The following is a 16,571-nucleotide window of genomic DNA, read 5'->3' on the forward strand; positions in this document are numbered from 1 at the left end:
CGTGTTTGTCTCATCAGTGGCGGCGCAAAGGGAGTAGGGGACTCCCTCAAATCAACATGTTTCCTCAGTTTCCCCCCCCCCCACCCCCTCCTTCCCAACTACCTCCCGCTCGGTCGCTGCTGTAAAAGAAACCGAAACAAATTATTTGACGTCCAAAAATTTGTTTGTGTAGGCTAACAAGCGCTATAACTTCCTGGGCTTCGCTCCCTGGATACCTACAGGCTCAAAGAAATTGGAACCTCTAAAGTGTTTCTCTGTGCTTACGATAAACAGCTACAAGTGAGATGTCTGAGACCACTGCCGCTTCCGGGCTTAGAATTCCTCCCACAAAAATTGAAATTCATCTTTCCGATATGTGGTCTTGTTCTTAAAGTCGCTAAGAAAGAACAAGAGATATCTCAAATTCAAACTATTTCCGGGGACTTTGAACTTAACAAACGTGCGCTTTTGCACTTCCAAAATGTTTTCTCCCTAAATTGTTCGCTTGTCCCCTCACTCACCACTCCTCCAGTAACAATCCCCTCTCCTACCACCAAATAGGCCGACACTTTCTCTCACGTTGAAAGAAAACAATTCAAAGTGTCCTATCAAATATTTGACAAGTTCCTTCTTGCATGCCATTTCAATAAATATTAAGGGTATCTATCAATTGTCAGAAACATTGCCATGCTCCTCTCGATCCTTCACTTGATTCCCGATACAAAATAATTTCATTACTCATTTCTTAGTTACTGTAAAATGTATTATGTATAGGTGAATGTCCTAAACCGACTGCAACCGACTACAACTCGTCTCGCGTGACTGCGTAAGTGTGACACATTCAATTGAAGCTTTAATATGACGTCATCGGCTTGTTGTTTTCGAACGCCGAGTTTTATCGAACTAGAACCAGTTGGGTGTGTTTTTTATTCGGTTATAGTGATTTATCATTGTTTAAATAGAACGATTATACTGAAGTGTAAAGGATAGAAACACACAAGCACGGGACTGAAACGAGTGACATAAACGAATTAAAGTCACCTGTTAATAATTATACAACGAATTCTCAGCAATGGTGAGAGTGACAACTACCGCCTGTTGGGAATTGGGACATACAGTAGAGCAGTAGGTGGGTAACATACTAAATATAAATGATTTAGTGGCTCCTGCGTTGTAAAAGATTGTAAGTTATTCACCAAATTCATGGTTTGAAACTAACTTTACAATTTTTTTTTTTTTTTTATTATTTGATATAGCTACGGGAAAGGTGGGGTCACTATGATGATTTGGATTACAGAAATGTTATTATCATGAAATGGGTTGGAAATGTTTTCATATATTAACAGTAAACAATGGTTCATAATAGCATGGCAAGGAAATACATGTGTAGTGAAAACTGCTTTATTATAGAATTAATTTTTAGAAAAATAATTAATTAATTAGAAATATAATTAGAATTTAAAGAAACCAGTACATACAACTTGTTTTATTAAAGGCACACTCTCAGCTAGGAAATTGCTAAAATAAAAAATCTTGTCTCAACGTATTCCCCGATTAAAAAATAAAAACAATGCTGCCCTCTTCTCACAGCGGCAACATATTCATTTCTTTAATATGGCATTCTCATCCTTAGCTATAAACAGCATACGCAAATGGGTACCGTTACCGCGAAGGTATCAGATTTCCGAGATTCTAATCTGCCTCTCAGTGTTGCGTAACCTATAGGCACACTGTGTAATTGTACTGTGTGCTATTCGAGTTACGCAATTTTTCGATTTGCTATATGGAACAGTGCATATTGTACTGCTGGGAAAACGCTATACCAGCTCGTAGCAGCAGATAGTTGTTATGGAAAGTCATATGGGCCCGTATGATCTCGTGCTGCCGATTTTTGTTGGAGAAATTGCTGAAGAAATAAAATGCGAATAGTTTCGTCGTGTTATTCTCTATAAACATGTGACTGAATGTGTGCTGCTTATGTACTGTTATTTGACGAAACGACTTGCTTCTGGCTTAACGTTCTTCAATACTTGAGTTCAAAATAAAATAAAACAGTGAGCAAACAGCTTATCCACTAGAGAGCCTGTGTAGAAAAAACACGCACATAATACAGACAGGTTAATGAGCATGGTGAACACAAAGAGATAGATGTAAGGGGATTAGTAGACAAGGGATGGAGAGAAGAATGAAAGATAAAAACCAACAGGGGAAGAGGATAGGTAGGAGATAAACAGTGGAGGGACAAAGAGAGGATTAAGGGAAGGGGTAGGGAATAAACTGGAGAAGGACAACGGCAGAAAAGTGTGGAGAAAAAAAGGGGTGGAAAAAGCTATGAGAAGAGGAGTAATGGGGGAGGGGGGCAAGGGGAGAAGGAGGGGAATGAAGAAAAGTTAGTCATGTCCTTCCTGAATGTTGAGCCCATGAGGTTGAATGGTGCGAAGGCGTAGCATCCACAACCTCTCTCTGCTGATTTGCACTAGCTCAGGACGGCTACCTAAGGATTCAATCCCCTGGGCCTATAGAGACATGTCGTTAATGGTATGGTTGCATAGCTCCCAACTCTTGAGAAGGCAAATGCTGGTCCATGCCACGAATTGCCGTCCTGGGGGAGGGGTATATGGGGGGTGTCTCCCTCCCCTTTTTATTTTTTTTTGAATCCTGGTGATGCCTACATGTAAACTGGTGGCACCTAGAAAGGCTTTTGTCACCCACAATTTTTTGAGAAATATGCATTTTTTTGTGTGTAACATCAATAAATTGAGTAGTAGGTGATAATTCATTCTTGCCCGTGGCATGAAAATGTTCGCTGCTCGCCCCAATGAAATGAAATATAGCCTAATTTGAGGTTCAAATGATGATGTAAAGGAGGTTTTATACTCTATTATGCTTAATGCTAAAGAAATGATGGCTGCTAAGTCCAAATTTGATGCAATTTTTTGTATGTTTACTTGTCAATTACAATGCAGGTTTTTGGGATGCTTGAGCGGGTCAGGGGCTTTGGGTGTTAGAATGCGGGTCCAACCCGCGAATTGTGGGTCAGTTGGGAGCTCTGTGGTTGGGAAGGTTAAAGTGTTCTCCAAAAAAACCTAAAAGATGAATGACCTTCGGCACAGGGGTAAACTGGACTCCTCCAGCTGCCTTTACTACATTTTACTGCATTACTACAAACATATAATGGCTTCCACACCAACTCTTGACCAGAGTATGCTGTATTGGCCCCAAATAAACCAGATATTCAAATATGGTTACCTTTGGTCAAAGTTTTGAAACTGGTTTTATTACCACCTTCCAGGAAATTTACCTCACGGGGACATTCAGGCATCTTATGCTTTCAATTAAAATGCCTTCGAACAATTTGGAAAGTAAATACCTCTAGGAACATATTAAATATTCTAGCAATTATAGCATGCTAAATTGGGGACAATACTACATAGCCCACCTTGAAAATATCCTGTAACCTACTCTGGATAAACACTATCTAATATGGAAGAAATGCTTTGGTTAAAGTATGAATATGGTCACTTGAACATTAAGAAATGCAAGTGAGATAGTGGTAAGTTTTCCCTGCTCATGGTTATTGTATATAGTTGAACTCAATGTAAGAACTGTACAGATGCAATCAATGTGTTACAAATAAAAACATGTTACAATACTGACTTACCTAACTTTAGAATAAGCAATACAAACAATAGTAGGGCAGTGTTCAAAATACGGAATGCAAGGACATATACCCAAATAAGGCTAGGAGACGCCATGCCTCCATTGTGGAACTTCTCCATCATACAGTAAGTATAGCAGCTTTACATGCAAAATAACTTTTGCCAAAACTTCAAAAGACCCTATAATGTCCCCTGCATTTCAAACATCTCCATCTGCCACTATCTCCATCTGCCACTGGGCCGGACTGGGGTTATCATGAGAGCACTGAATGAACTGTTTTATCACTGCTAGCTGCAAGTTAGAGTACCTCTTCAACACTCTATGACATCACAAAATATGTTATGTTAAATTGATCTCACACAATACAAAATAAAGACAAGTTATTCTGTACCAACAATAAATAACCCAAGATCAATGTCACATTAGAACTACTGGTATGACTGAACAAACTACAGTAATTAAAAAGATCAGATATTGCTATCATGGAAAGCCAAATAGTGTACAATCAAGTATGTAGTGAAACCAATATTTCAATCATTTACTTATTTAATATGACACAGTTGTAACTTTGATGACATCAATTATGTAGTTTACTTACACTATGAATGAACATGCAAATCAATGCTAAATACTACAGAAAGGAGAAGGATACATAACGTACTGAATGCAACAATCAATGTTTGACACCATGGAGAAGATAAATTCCTATGATACATTGCACTAGCTTAGTAACTTCATTTTACTGAGACACCATGTTTGTTGTTGTCTGTTATGGTACAGTTTGTCCAATTGTCTTGAAGCCTTGTGATATCTACATTCTGGATACTTGTTACTCCCATTGTCCACTCTTGTGTCCTTGATGTATGGTATTAAAATAAGCTGAGAAACTGCTTTGACATCAGCTATTTCAAAATTGTCCGTATCCATGTTAACAACGTTCACTATGCAAATCCATAGCTTTCACTGGAGAACAAGAAATATGACAATCATCTTACGTAAAGTAGAGAAGCACACATTTATTAATGAAACAATCCAACACAAATACTTCCAGTTCCAACCCTTATATCTGCTTGCAAAACATCCATCATGCCATAACGCTATGCTGTGCTGTACTGTTCCTCTAAAGGATGTTCTGTACATCTGTAATGTGAAATGAAAATGGAAAAAAGACATATTTATGGCATTGTGTGAGGACAGAAGTGTCACAAAGATATACCTGTTCAAATGATTTTCCAAGATATGATTTATTTGATTTTAATTGCAAAAGAGACATTCAGGCTCATAGCCAAGGTAACTGGGTTGGAGCCAGCATAAATGTTATGTTCGTTTATTCACTGAGATTGTAACTTGCACTCATTGTAATAAAAACATAAAGAGAAAAGAATAAAAGTGCAATTTTTGAACACAAACTGCTTCAGACAGGTAGGTACCACATTCTACAAGATTGGTAAATGTCTTTATTTTTCAGAGATAAGGAAAAATACTACAGGTACTGTTATCATTCACTTGTGGGGTTTGAACATTTTTGGGTCCCACACATTTACAGACCTCCAGTGGCTGTATTAGCACCATATTTAGCACTACATGTCTATGTCATTAATATAACATAATACAATAAATGAATAAATGTGTCCAATGTCCTAAATCTGGTTAGTCATATACAGTCCTACAGTAGTAGACTGCAGACCTAGTTAAAATGTAGACTTATTTCGAGTTTCTTAATTGGGCGCACACCTTCAACTGAAAAAGACAAATAATACCGGGATGTGCAAAGTTAATAATATATCAGAATGCATACTGTACGCATAGCAGGGAAGTGCTCATGAATATTTGAGTGCCAGGCAGATTGGGCGGTAGTGTGATCCACACCCTGGGAGAGGGATTTCATGGGTGGGGTACCCCCCCCCCAAATGGACAAATTTTGCACATGAAGTATGCTTAGGTGGTGCTATATTCCTATTCTGTGCCATATATTCTCCCAGATTTTGGTTATGGTAAAACTTATTAAATTATCATCAAAATGTTCTGGGCGAAAAAGGTTAAATACTGTTTGTGCGGGGCGGCATTCAGAACTGCTGGGCGTACCATAGCTGCCCAGTGTGAGCAAATTCCTGACATAGTGAATTATATAACTTCCAACATAAATTACTGAATACCACATTTTGCCCTTCACTAAATAGTCAAAAATTCAAATCAATTTTGCAAACACAGGACAGTAATAACACTACTAGTTAAAACAGAACTTTGCTATTGGCAGCATAAATTCATCACATCTGCTTTATGATTTACAGTATGTATAGTGTCAACTCTGCAAGTATTCAAGAATGGTCCATTTACTAATATAGTGCAAACCTAAACTAGTGATGTGCAACAATTTCTATTATATTTCTTATTTCTATGTTAGTAGTATACACCTGCAGTATTATAACTCATCTACTAATACCTTACATACACTAAATGTCATAACGTTTGATGTTACAATGGCAGTGTCCCAGTAGGCTTGCTCATACACTAATATGTCACTTAATTTCATCATGTTCAGGGATGCATAATTGCTTTCAAATATATAGCTAGGCTTTGCTTATTTCCAAGACTAAAAATTACAGAATATTCTACAGGTGTGCCCTAAACAATGAAGTGTTTAAAAGATATATACTACAGAAACATGATATGGTATATAATGGGTGACCATTCTAGTTCTCTCACAAATCAGTAGTATCATTTTCATTTTGTATAATTTTTAGAACTGCATGATCAGATTATGTGTAGAGCTATGAAGCCTATGATGTTGTTATATTTTGGCAAATGTCTTTAATTTCAATATCATGATGAAATTATCAATTATTGTAAGACGGACTCAACGACCCCCGGAATGGTGCGTCATGTCTGATGAGGCGCATATTTGGTGCGTTATTACAACTACAATATGTGCTTCAGTGTCCGTCAATGTGCCATGCATGGTGTATCCTTTAAATTAAATGTGATAAATTTTGTCGAACATAAAATGGTGGCATTCACAATTATTGGTGACATTGATTTGTTTATGTTGTCCTTGATTTTATGATTAAACAACGATGATAGCAAACTATCATGTTATGAATGCATAAACATGTGAACAATATCTACTATCTTTCACTAATTCAACAAAGGAGCCTGTAGAGTTAGTGTAGCTTCTTTCTGAGAAGGCTTTTGAGTTTTGAATTAATTTGGAAGACTTAGTAATATCAGTTATCACTTTACACTACAGTTACAGGAAAAGCCGCTACCGTTTTTTAAGTTACTATACCAAGTTGGGAGTATTATAGGCAAACTCTAATTTGGGTGAAAGAGTTTAAATTACAAAGTGGCTATTCTTACAACTAGTCGTAACAATAATTCCCTTTTACGCATGCACAGTTGCTTTAACGTGGCTATTTTTACGACTAGGAGTACTCTTTTTACGACTAGGAGTAACAATATTTTACGGTTAAGGGATGGGTTAGGGTTAGGGTTAGGTTTACCCCTACTACATACGCAGTTGCTTTATTTACTTCACTGCGCATGAATTCGCCGATGTTGTAAGAATAGTTTATAAATAATTGTTACGACTAGTCATAAGAATAGCCACGGCCTTTAAATTAATTCGTACATTTTTTCTTTGCAAGTGGAGAATCATCCACAGCTAAAGTGGCTATGCGGTTTGACAAACAAGTGAAGCAAAGTAAATATCCTAGCCGATGCATATTAGACTTAAAAAAGTAAAGAACCCAATGCCTTAGTAACTTAATTCATCTTGGAGTTGCTCAGCAGATTCGAGGTTATTTCACCACTTAAGAACCCATTCTCAGACAAAAAAAAAAGACAAAACTGAAATGGCTACACAAATGAGTAGTCTATAACTGAGAATGACCATGCATGCAAATGTGCAGTAAATTTTCAAGTTGTCAGACTAATTTATTTGTTGCTAGGAACTCTATAATTGTGCTGGTAAAGTAGAGTAGGAAATGAAAACAGTTACTTTATTGCGTATAGGCCCGTCCCTCACGTATCTCATTGCATACTAGACTTACAGTTACAAAATAAATTTGCCCATATCAAAAATGCTCTTGACAGGAATAACCATCAAATTGAGGCAGGCCCTCCATGGTGCATAATTTTATAAATCTGGGCCTGGAGCTAGGCTACAGTAGTCCTACTTTTGCTATTGCTCCGCTCATAAGAAGTTGCATTTCTTTCGAGTTTAATTTTCTTGTGGGGAGATCTCCCTACCAAATCCATATTACACTAATGTAGGCTAAGTCCTATTCATATTTGCAAAGCTACCGAATCATAAACCAAACAAATGATACCGCACACTTCCATACTGATCATGCTTAGTAGGCGAATATAAGTAGAAAAGCATAAATAACACTTCATGAAATGTTCGGCCTAGGCTAGGCTACAGTTTGTACAGCAGCCTGCACTGCAGTAGCATGGACACTGCGGAGTTCGGACACTTAAGCCTTAAAACACCCCAAAACTATATCTCATGGTATAAATCACCTGAAACTATACTTGATATATGTTGGGTCATTTTGGAGAGAAAACAACTGTAGCTTCGTAGTTTTTTGTGCAATTGGCTCTTGCTGTAGGTTGTCTCATCGTGAAATCGCGTATTTCTTAGGGGTGTCCGAACTTCACAGTGTTCCAAACTTCGCAAAACTGACTATACTACTACTGTACTAGCCTATGTCTCTCGGTGTATTAGTTGCCTTAGTTTGTAGTACTCGTAGTAGTAGGCCTAGCTAGCATGATCTATTGAACAATATAACAATGAAGCCTACGGCAGACCAAACACTTCGGCCGGAAAACAGTATGCAGTAGCCTAAATAGTAAATATATAACGTTAGTCGTTAGCATAATTTGCTGCCTACCTTCTCGTATGATCTGCCATGCCAGTAAATGCTCCGCGAAGGTAGCATTGGTCATTTTGTAGATCCCCGATCTCTGTTCCAGTAGATCGCTTTTGGAGACCCAGTCCACGTACGTAGCACCAGCTCAAGTACACTTTTCATTTCATGTCCGTTTTGTCGCTCACTGCTTTTGGCATTGGGACCCACAATAGAGCAACCTGTGCCTTTCACGTAAACAGCGCGGCGACGCGGCCACAATATACACGTTACGTGTGTTATGCTACCACTGCATGAAACTGTGCTATATATTACGTATATTTACATACAGGGTACACTGTACACTGGCAGTATATTACAAATACCGTGTCACGTGATTAACGGTGAACCATCGAAACATATGAAATTGGCCCGCCCTCTAAAAATTTCCTAGCTGAGAGTGTGCTTTTAATAAATTACAGACACATTAGTAAAGATAACACGTTTGTGACACTCCCGACCTTCGTCCCACGGATAAATTGGTAGTGAAAGTCACCCAAAACACCAATGAATACTCAGCAGTAGTGCTTTGAGCTATTGCATGTACATTTCCCAAATGAACAGTAACGCCATATTGTACTTAACTGTAATCGTATCAATCGGTTAATTGAATTTATTTATAAAATGCTATAACGTTATGAGAAAAAAAACTTCCCGGCATGCATTTGATGCGTCCAACAGTTAAACAATTGGCATTTTTTTACCATTTACAAAGCTGATCATTTCTTAACAATGTCGTTTGTTTACAAATACAACAAACTCTATGAGCAGCTGCAGTAATTATTTCATAGCTATATGCTACATGCTTCTAAAACTGTATTAAACAACAAGGCAAGTAAAAGTACGGTAAATATAATAATTGGAATTACTTGTAAGCTAAATTCTTAGTAGTAATTATTATGTATGCATATCGATACCAGTTCAGGAATGCAAATATCACCAAACAGAAAATCAATAACATAAATGGTGTAGATGAATAAGTAAAGTAGAAACTTCTACAACCAAAATAATTATTCAGTTTATTCTTGTGAGAAAGTAAGCCATACTCCTGACCCACTCTCTCCCTCTGAATTGATTCGGCAGCTGGTATACATACAACCGTAAGTACGTTGCACCAACTAACTTATATGTATCCCTACATGACGTGCTAGGTTTCATTCCATTCCACAGAAAAAAAAAACGGAGATGGTTATTTCTTGCGTTATTACATAAATCACGAGTTCAATACCAAACAAAGGGACAGCGATGTTTATAGTAATAATTTTGTTTTTTTGTTTTCAAGGTGGTACGATAACTGTTACTATTCTAACCACTACCACGTCAGTTTAGAAAGTGATTCTAGCATCTATTGTTAATATATCCCAGGATCGAATTATAAATCAAATATACTGAAATGAAGAATCGTCAAGTTAAACCTGAGTAAGGGACAGCATTACCGAAAAGTTTGTAGAAGTAGTCACAAAGTATGAAATTTCAAATCATTACATTTCCATTTTTGTATTTATAAAGTTCTGTGTTTGTTGGATACTAATGAATATCATTGGCTATTACATCTTCCACTTATTATATAATTACTTTACGTGTAAACTTCAAAAGCATATTAAACACGAAATAGAACATCATTTAGCCCTCATAGGTGCGCTGTTTTAAATATACTGCAGTGGTTTACTATGAAACACGATTAAAAAACCGTAGCTTACTACCTTAACAAGATTACGATAGCACAGAGAATTTGCTGTATTATAATATTTAAAATTAAGAAGTATTTTCTCTTTTTCTATGCTTCATATCTTGTTTGAATTCAATGTCATCGTGTCTTTTTTTTTAGTTGCATACGTTTTAAATGATAAAGAAGAGAGCAATGTATCATAGCACACGGGGAATCAGCAGGACAATGAAATATTCCAGGAATGTATTGTTCACTAATTGTGTGTATCACAACTCCGAAGAAATCACAGCTACGTTTGATAAAAAAGAGTCGTATAGGAATAACTTCGGTTTATTGATTAAACACAATTGTCACACCTCACTTATGTCCTGAACTGACATTTTTCCTTAACTGCTTGTCTAAACTCTTGTACCACAGCACACGATACACACATAACACAGTTACAGTTACTACTGTAAATCTTAAAGTTTTGTGACTAGGTAAAAACTGGATCGTGCTATAAACCGGTAGCATGTGTTATTGTGTTTACAGTAAGAACTGAGGAAATGTGTAATATAAACAAATCCAGTTGTTGGAATTTGTTGGGAAAACACATATCTTTAGTTCTTACTGTAAATCTACTAGCACATGTTACCGATTTATCAGCACGATCCAGTGTTCACTGTGGTACAAAACTTTGAGATTTACAGTAGTTGCTGTAACCTCAGTGTGAATCAGCTGACCACACCCTCCAATTCCTAAAGTTTATTTCTGAAAAGGTAAAAGAGAAATTTAATACAAGACCGTGAACTTCTAGCTTGTCTTATACAGCAAGGAAGCTGAATTAATTTCGGCGATCAAATATAACTCAGTTTCTTGTCGAAATTTAGACAACCATAGTCGACATATCCTCACTGAAATTCGCTCTTAATTCACAGATATCACTTGAAATCACCGTTGCGTATGTTTTAAATTACCATTATTGAAATAATGACAGACTATTTTCTCTGATAAGTCTTGTTTTTTTCTCGCTACGAGATCCGATGTCACATAATATGGGAAGCAATCAGTTTCAATTTTGCTTTAAAGTCAATCAATCCGTTCATGCGGTAATGTTTTGTAACAAGTAAAGACATGAGCGTGAATGCCAATTGAAAAGTGAGGGGGCGGTTCATAAAAGACTGAACACGGATAAAACTGAAGGAGTCTGCTCGTAGCGAGCGCCTCGGGGCAAAATCTTTTTTTCGGGTGGGGTCAAAGGGCCGCCTAAGGGCCCTGACGGGGTCCAGGGTAAAAGTCCAGGCAAGAGCCGAAGTCTTCCAGTTTGTTTCTGTTTGGTTACTGCATTTTTACCAAAAGTCAGACCTGGCAAGTGATTAGACATAACTTAGGAAAGACTTATCTATTTAATATCCGGGTGAAACTTAGGGCCTTTATCATGATTGATAAAATCGAATCCTGAACCCAAACGGAAACATTCTCATTTTTTTGTTTCTCAAATACAATAATCTTGTTATACAGATGTCTACAATTTGGTACCTGAAGTACAATAAAAAAAAATCACCATTGAGTATCTGGCCACATTCACTTTATCGGAAACATACAATAAAAATACTTCAGTTCCCAAGCCAGGGTAGAATCTCTAGGGGTAGTTGAGTGATATCTAGAACAATTATGTATCGTCTAAATGATGTGGGTATATACTAGGGCCTTTTACGAAATTGTTAGTCAATGGGCCACCTCCCAAACTGGACCATTATGACACTATCGAAACGTAGCGCCCGCATCGGTTGGAGCGTAGCTCAGCAAGAAATTATTTTGTGAAAAATGCCCGCCCAGATTGCCGGAAATGGTACATTGCGAGCCTTGTAAGTTGCATATGAACATTCTAAAATGTGAGATCTCATGTTGTAGAAAATTTTACCCTCCACAAAAAAAAATTATATGAGAAGAAATCTTTGCGGGAGAAAATCACTTCGTAAGGGAGAAATAGGTCTTAACGTTACTTCATAAGCTATAATATTTGTTTCACATACCAAAGAGGGACCTACTAGAGGGTGTGGGGGGGGGGGGGGGCAAGTGAGCTGAGTGGATCGGCCGTGTAACTGACTGAGCCTCAATATTTTTAGTTAAATCAACGGGTCACTGATTAAGGGGCTAACAATATAACTGATAAGCCTTTAGATACACAAAGACGTAATAAGTATATAGTCCAGGCGTTCACATAATCATAGGCCTACTTCCATCTAGGAAGTTGAACTCTCACGGGCGCAACTGCCTCCCCCCCCCCCCTCCATGCAGGTTAAAAATAATATGCTGGAAAGGAGATTAGCGAATGCTGTTGGCTTTCGTGATCTGCTGGCTCATTATATAGCCTCAGAGTTATATGGGCGCTGTTCCTCATTTAATTTAGGCTACAAATAAAATCATTTATTCTTAAGTATCACCCTGCCCCCTCCCCCGTTCCTTCCCATGATTGATGACCTTTAGCCAAGTCAAGGGAAACAGAGTCAACCCTCTATTGCAGCCAAGTATTTAAGACATGGTAGACTTTATCCAATAGAAAGGACACCACAACCGGAGCAGATTAGAATTTGCTCAATTGACGTCAATTAAAGATCATTTTGACTCAAAGAGAATCAAATCGATAACATGATTGGTTTCAAAAAGTCCAATGAAGATACCGTAGTATTCCATAAAAGAAAGGCTCATGAGTCATAATATTTATTATGATTTTAGCTTTACTTTTATTTCAAGCACAAATCCGTGTCCAAGGTTTCAGACTTCCTTGTTCTGTTTTCTACGGACGCTGTTGAGTAGCAGTTCTCATGCAATGTCTTCCATTTGTTGTATGTATTTATCACGTAATGAATTGAACCAATACGTTTAGTGAATTATTTGTAGTAACAAAGATGGAAACAATGTTTTACTGTACGTTATAAATTCCCCCAGGCAGTATCTGTAGCAACCTGTTAGTAGGTGAAAGTTACTTTCAACTTGTAATTCAGACAAGAGCAGGTCTCTGTAGAAGACGATACGCGACCATCAAGATGTACTGTAATAAACTTTATTCGTTAGTTCGAGTTTCATGTTCCTTTGGACAGGCGTCTTCCTCAATTCAAGTAAAATTTTTGGTGTCTAAAATACATCTCTTTATATAGATGCTTCATAGGGGAAAAAAATATCATACGGAGTGCAAATATGTGACATCGTCATAACCATTAAAAGTCACCAATCATTATTCGCTTATTTCAAAGCATATCAATACATATTGATAGCTGATGAAAGAAAATAACATATATATTTGATTACATTTTTTAACTCCATATATTGATATCTTTCGTTTCCAATGAACAATCAATTTTAAACTGCAGTTCGATTTGCTAAAAATTATATAAACGATTACATTAACGACCTAACAAAGTAACACGTAAACTCATAAGCAATTATAAATAAACAAACAGAATTAATAGAAAAGAAAATCACATAGCCCCACCCCAAAAAAAAATAATAATGATAAATAAATATTGTCATTGTTTCTTAGAAAGTAATTAATACATTCATTTATTGAACCTGTCATTTTTAAGAGTGTACTACGGCATTCCTTATTTGCTTTGTTAAGTATGTAATATTCTACCTGTAAGTAATATTTGAGTTTGGAGTAAAATGAAATAGCATCTGACATCTTATCACCTAATTTGCAACTGAGGACATAATACTTTGCATGTAAAAGATAAACAGTTGATCGGATGTTTAGCTTCTTCGATATAACCAAACTAAGCGTGATCATGGTTAATACCAACGTTTCTCTCCAGGCAGAGGTTATCAGACTCTAACCAGAAGGTTTTACCAAAATCACATTCTCAAACCAAATGCTTTAGTGTTTTATTTTCTTTCTGACAAAATTTACAAAACGAGCTATCATTTACATTGATCTTGAATAAAAACATGTTGGTACTAAGTATTCTATGCAAGAAACGGAACTGAAAGTAATGTGTTTTGGTATCTCTTACAGCCAGATAAGGTAACGTAAACATGATTTCCAGTCATACGTCTTGCTATCGATTTCATGCCATTTCTGGATTGCTGTTGGTTGTTGTGATTTGTTCTCTATTAGATATTTGTAAAAATACTTGGTTACTTTGGGTGACGTAATAGCTTTTACAAGGCGTTGCTTAATACCATTTGTGTTGTGAGCGTTATTTACACTTTTCTTTCAAGGTTTTGGAACCGCCGACCAAATTTCGAAATAAAAAGTAAAAGTGAAATGATCCAGATCGAGCTTAGTACAAAAACCATCATAACCAATAACCATTGTTGTCGAAAAAGTCACGCAATCGAAAAGCACCTTTTTGTTTGAGAATATTTGAAAAAAAAAGGATCTTATTATCAATATTGATGAATTCATTATTCAAAACAATCTGGTTACAATACGTATCTGGGGGTCTGTAGTAAAAATCCGACCATGCATAACTCACGTCACGAATACAATTATTTGAGATATTAATGTCCTTTTTATAAAAGTTGTATTTGAATACAAATCCTTTTCCATATCTCTTTATAATTACTTACAATTACTAAGACACATAGGAGATGACTATGACTAACCATATTTGTAATACACATGAGATGCAACATCTGTGGGTCAGCATGAATAGTTCATGGAATTAAGACAAAGGGGGCTTCTACGAATATGATGTGGGTGTAGGGGTGAATAAGTCATGAACAGGAAGTAAGTAGTTACTCTTAAGACAAAGAGGCATGGAATCACATGTTTAAAGTAATGTGATGGGGAAATAACTACATACCAAATTACACTTAATATTAAAAATACAACTCAAATATTTTCTTGACAGGTTATCAGCAAGGAGTGGGGACGTGGAAGTTCTCTCCCCGCTCGAATGAGCACCAGATACAAACACAAACAATGATATTGGTACGACTGTTTGCCAATTATTTTACTTTGAAAACGACGATTATGAACGAACATGCCACCGAGGGAGCAGGTAACAGCAACAAATATATGAATAAATCCGTGAAACAGGCGTTACTATTTTAGGTGAATTGTTATGTTTGGGTTAGTAACACAGAATATATACAGACAGCAAGACAAATGGATCAACACACATGCTCTCGATTACATTCAATGACTTGCTTCCGGTGAACACACGACCTTGCATATTTCTTCTTAGCAAAGGTTGATGATTTACTATTAAAACATTTTTTTTTTCAAATTCCAATATGTTTTTACTCATGAACGTTCATATCAAAAACATAATATTGAAATACTCCAATTGAAAGTTCATTACTTGAAATATAACTCTAATGTAGAAATATGTTAAGCTACTTGGTGTTAACATCAAATTGAACAACAAGCAGTGATTTTACAACAATTTAGGTATATTTTATAATGCAGTCCGTGCCGATGTTAAACATAAATTACCATGATCATTGCAAAGTTTACATATTTTATTAACCTTACCTAAAAGGGTATTCCTTTTGTTAGCGTGAAAGAATCAAAGAATGAGATTAATAAAGCAAATGCAATATCATCTTTCAAGAAATAAATAGATAAGCAAAGTGTTTATAAGTATGTTGTTTGAATCAATGTAAGTCAGGTGGTTTCCATTTGATTAGTGAGTCCCTTTTGAGGATTTGACTAGGCAAATATTTTGTTGGACATTGAATTATATTGGTTTCATCGCAACCACTGTAGAATGATTGAGTACATCGTCACATTCTCTCATTTTCACACATCTTTATCCGAAAATGCAGCTCTATAATGTTTATACCTTTAAATACAGCAAGCTCTCTCGCTTATTTATTTTCAAACATGAAAAAGTAAATAGTTCTTTGAATAACGATACGAAGTTAATTTTCCATGATTCAATTTTACTAAGTTTCTAAACACAAAGCATAAGCTCTAGCAAAGAAAAAATGGAATTCAACAATTATTTCAAACTATCCTTGTCAGACCTCTTTAAGTCTTCAGACCTGTGTATTAATATGCAATTGATAAAGTAACAATTCCCACACGGAACACTACAGACTTTGATGTAAATGTTTCAAGTGGATTTTACTGTTAATCGTTTGCGTCCCTTTCATATTCACTGATATATGATAATGGCTAGTTTTACTTCTCCATCAGTATAGCCCTACTTGTAATATAAAGCTACGGTGATTTACTGCCTTCAGTTTACTGTCAGCATACCGTAGTTTTTTCATCGTTTCGTCAGGGCGTTAAAGAAAAGTACAGGGTTTGACGGGAAATTAGAACCTCAATAAGTCCTAGATTGGCTTCCTATATATAGTCTTCTTTCAACAATTTTTCTAAAGTTTAGTTTTCTTCTGAATACAGAAATATTTAATTAAATTTA

The sequence above is a fragment of the Apostichopus japonicus genome, chromosome 9 (genome assembly GCF_037975245.1).
Source record: "Apostichopus japonicus isolate 1M-3 chromosome 9, ASM3797524v1, whole genome shotgun sequence".
NCBI lineage: Eukaryota > Metazoa > Echinodermata > Holothuroidea > Aspidochirotida > Stichopodidae > Apostichopus > Apostichopus japonicus.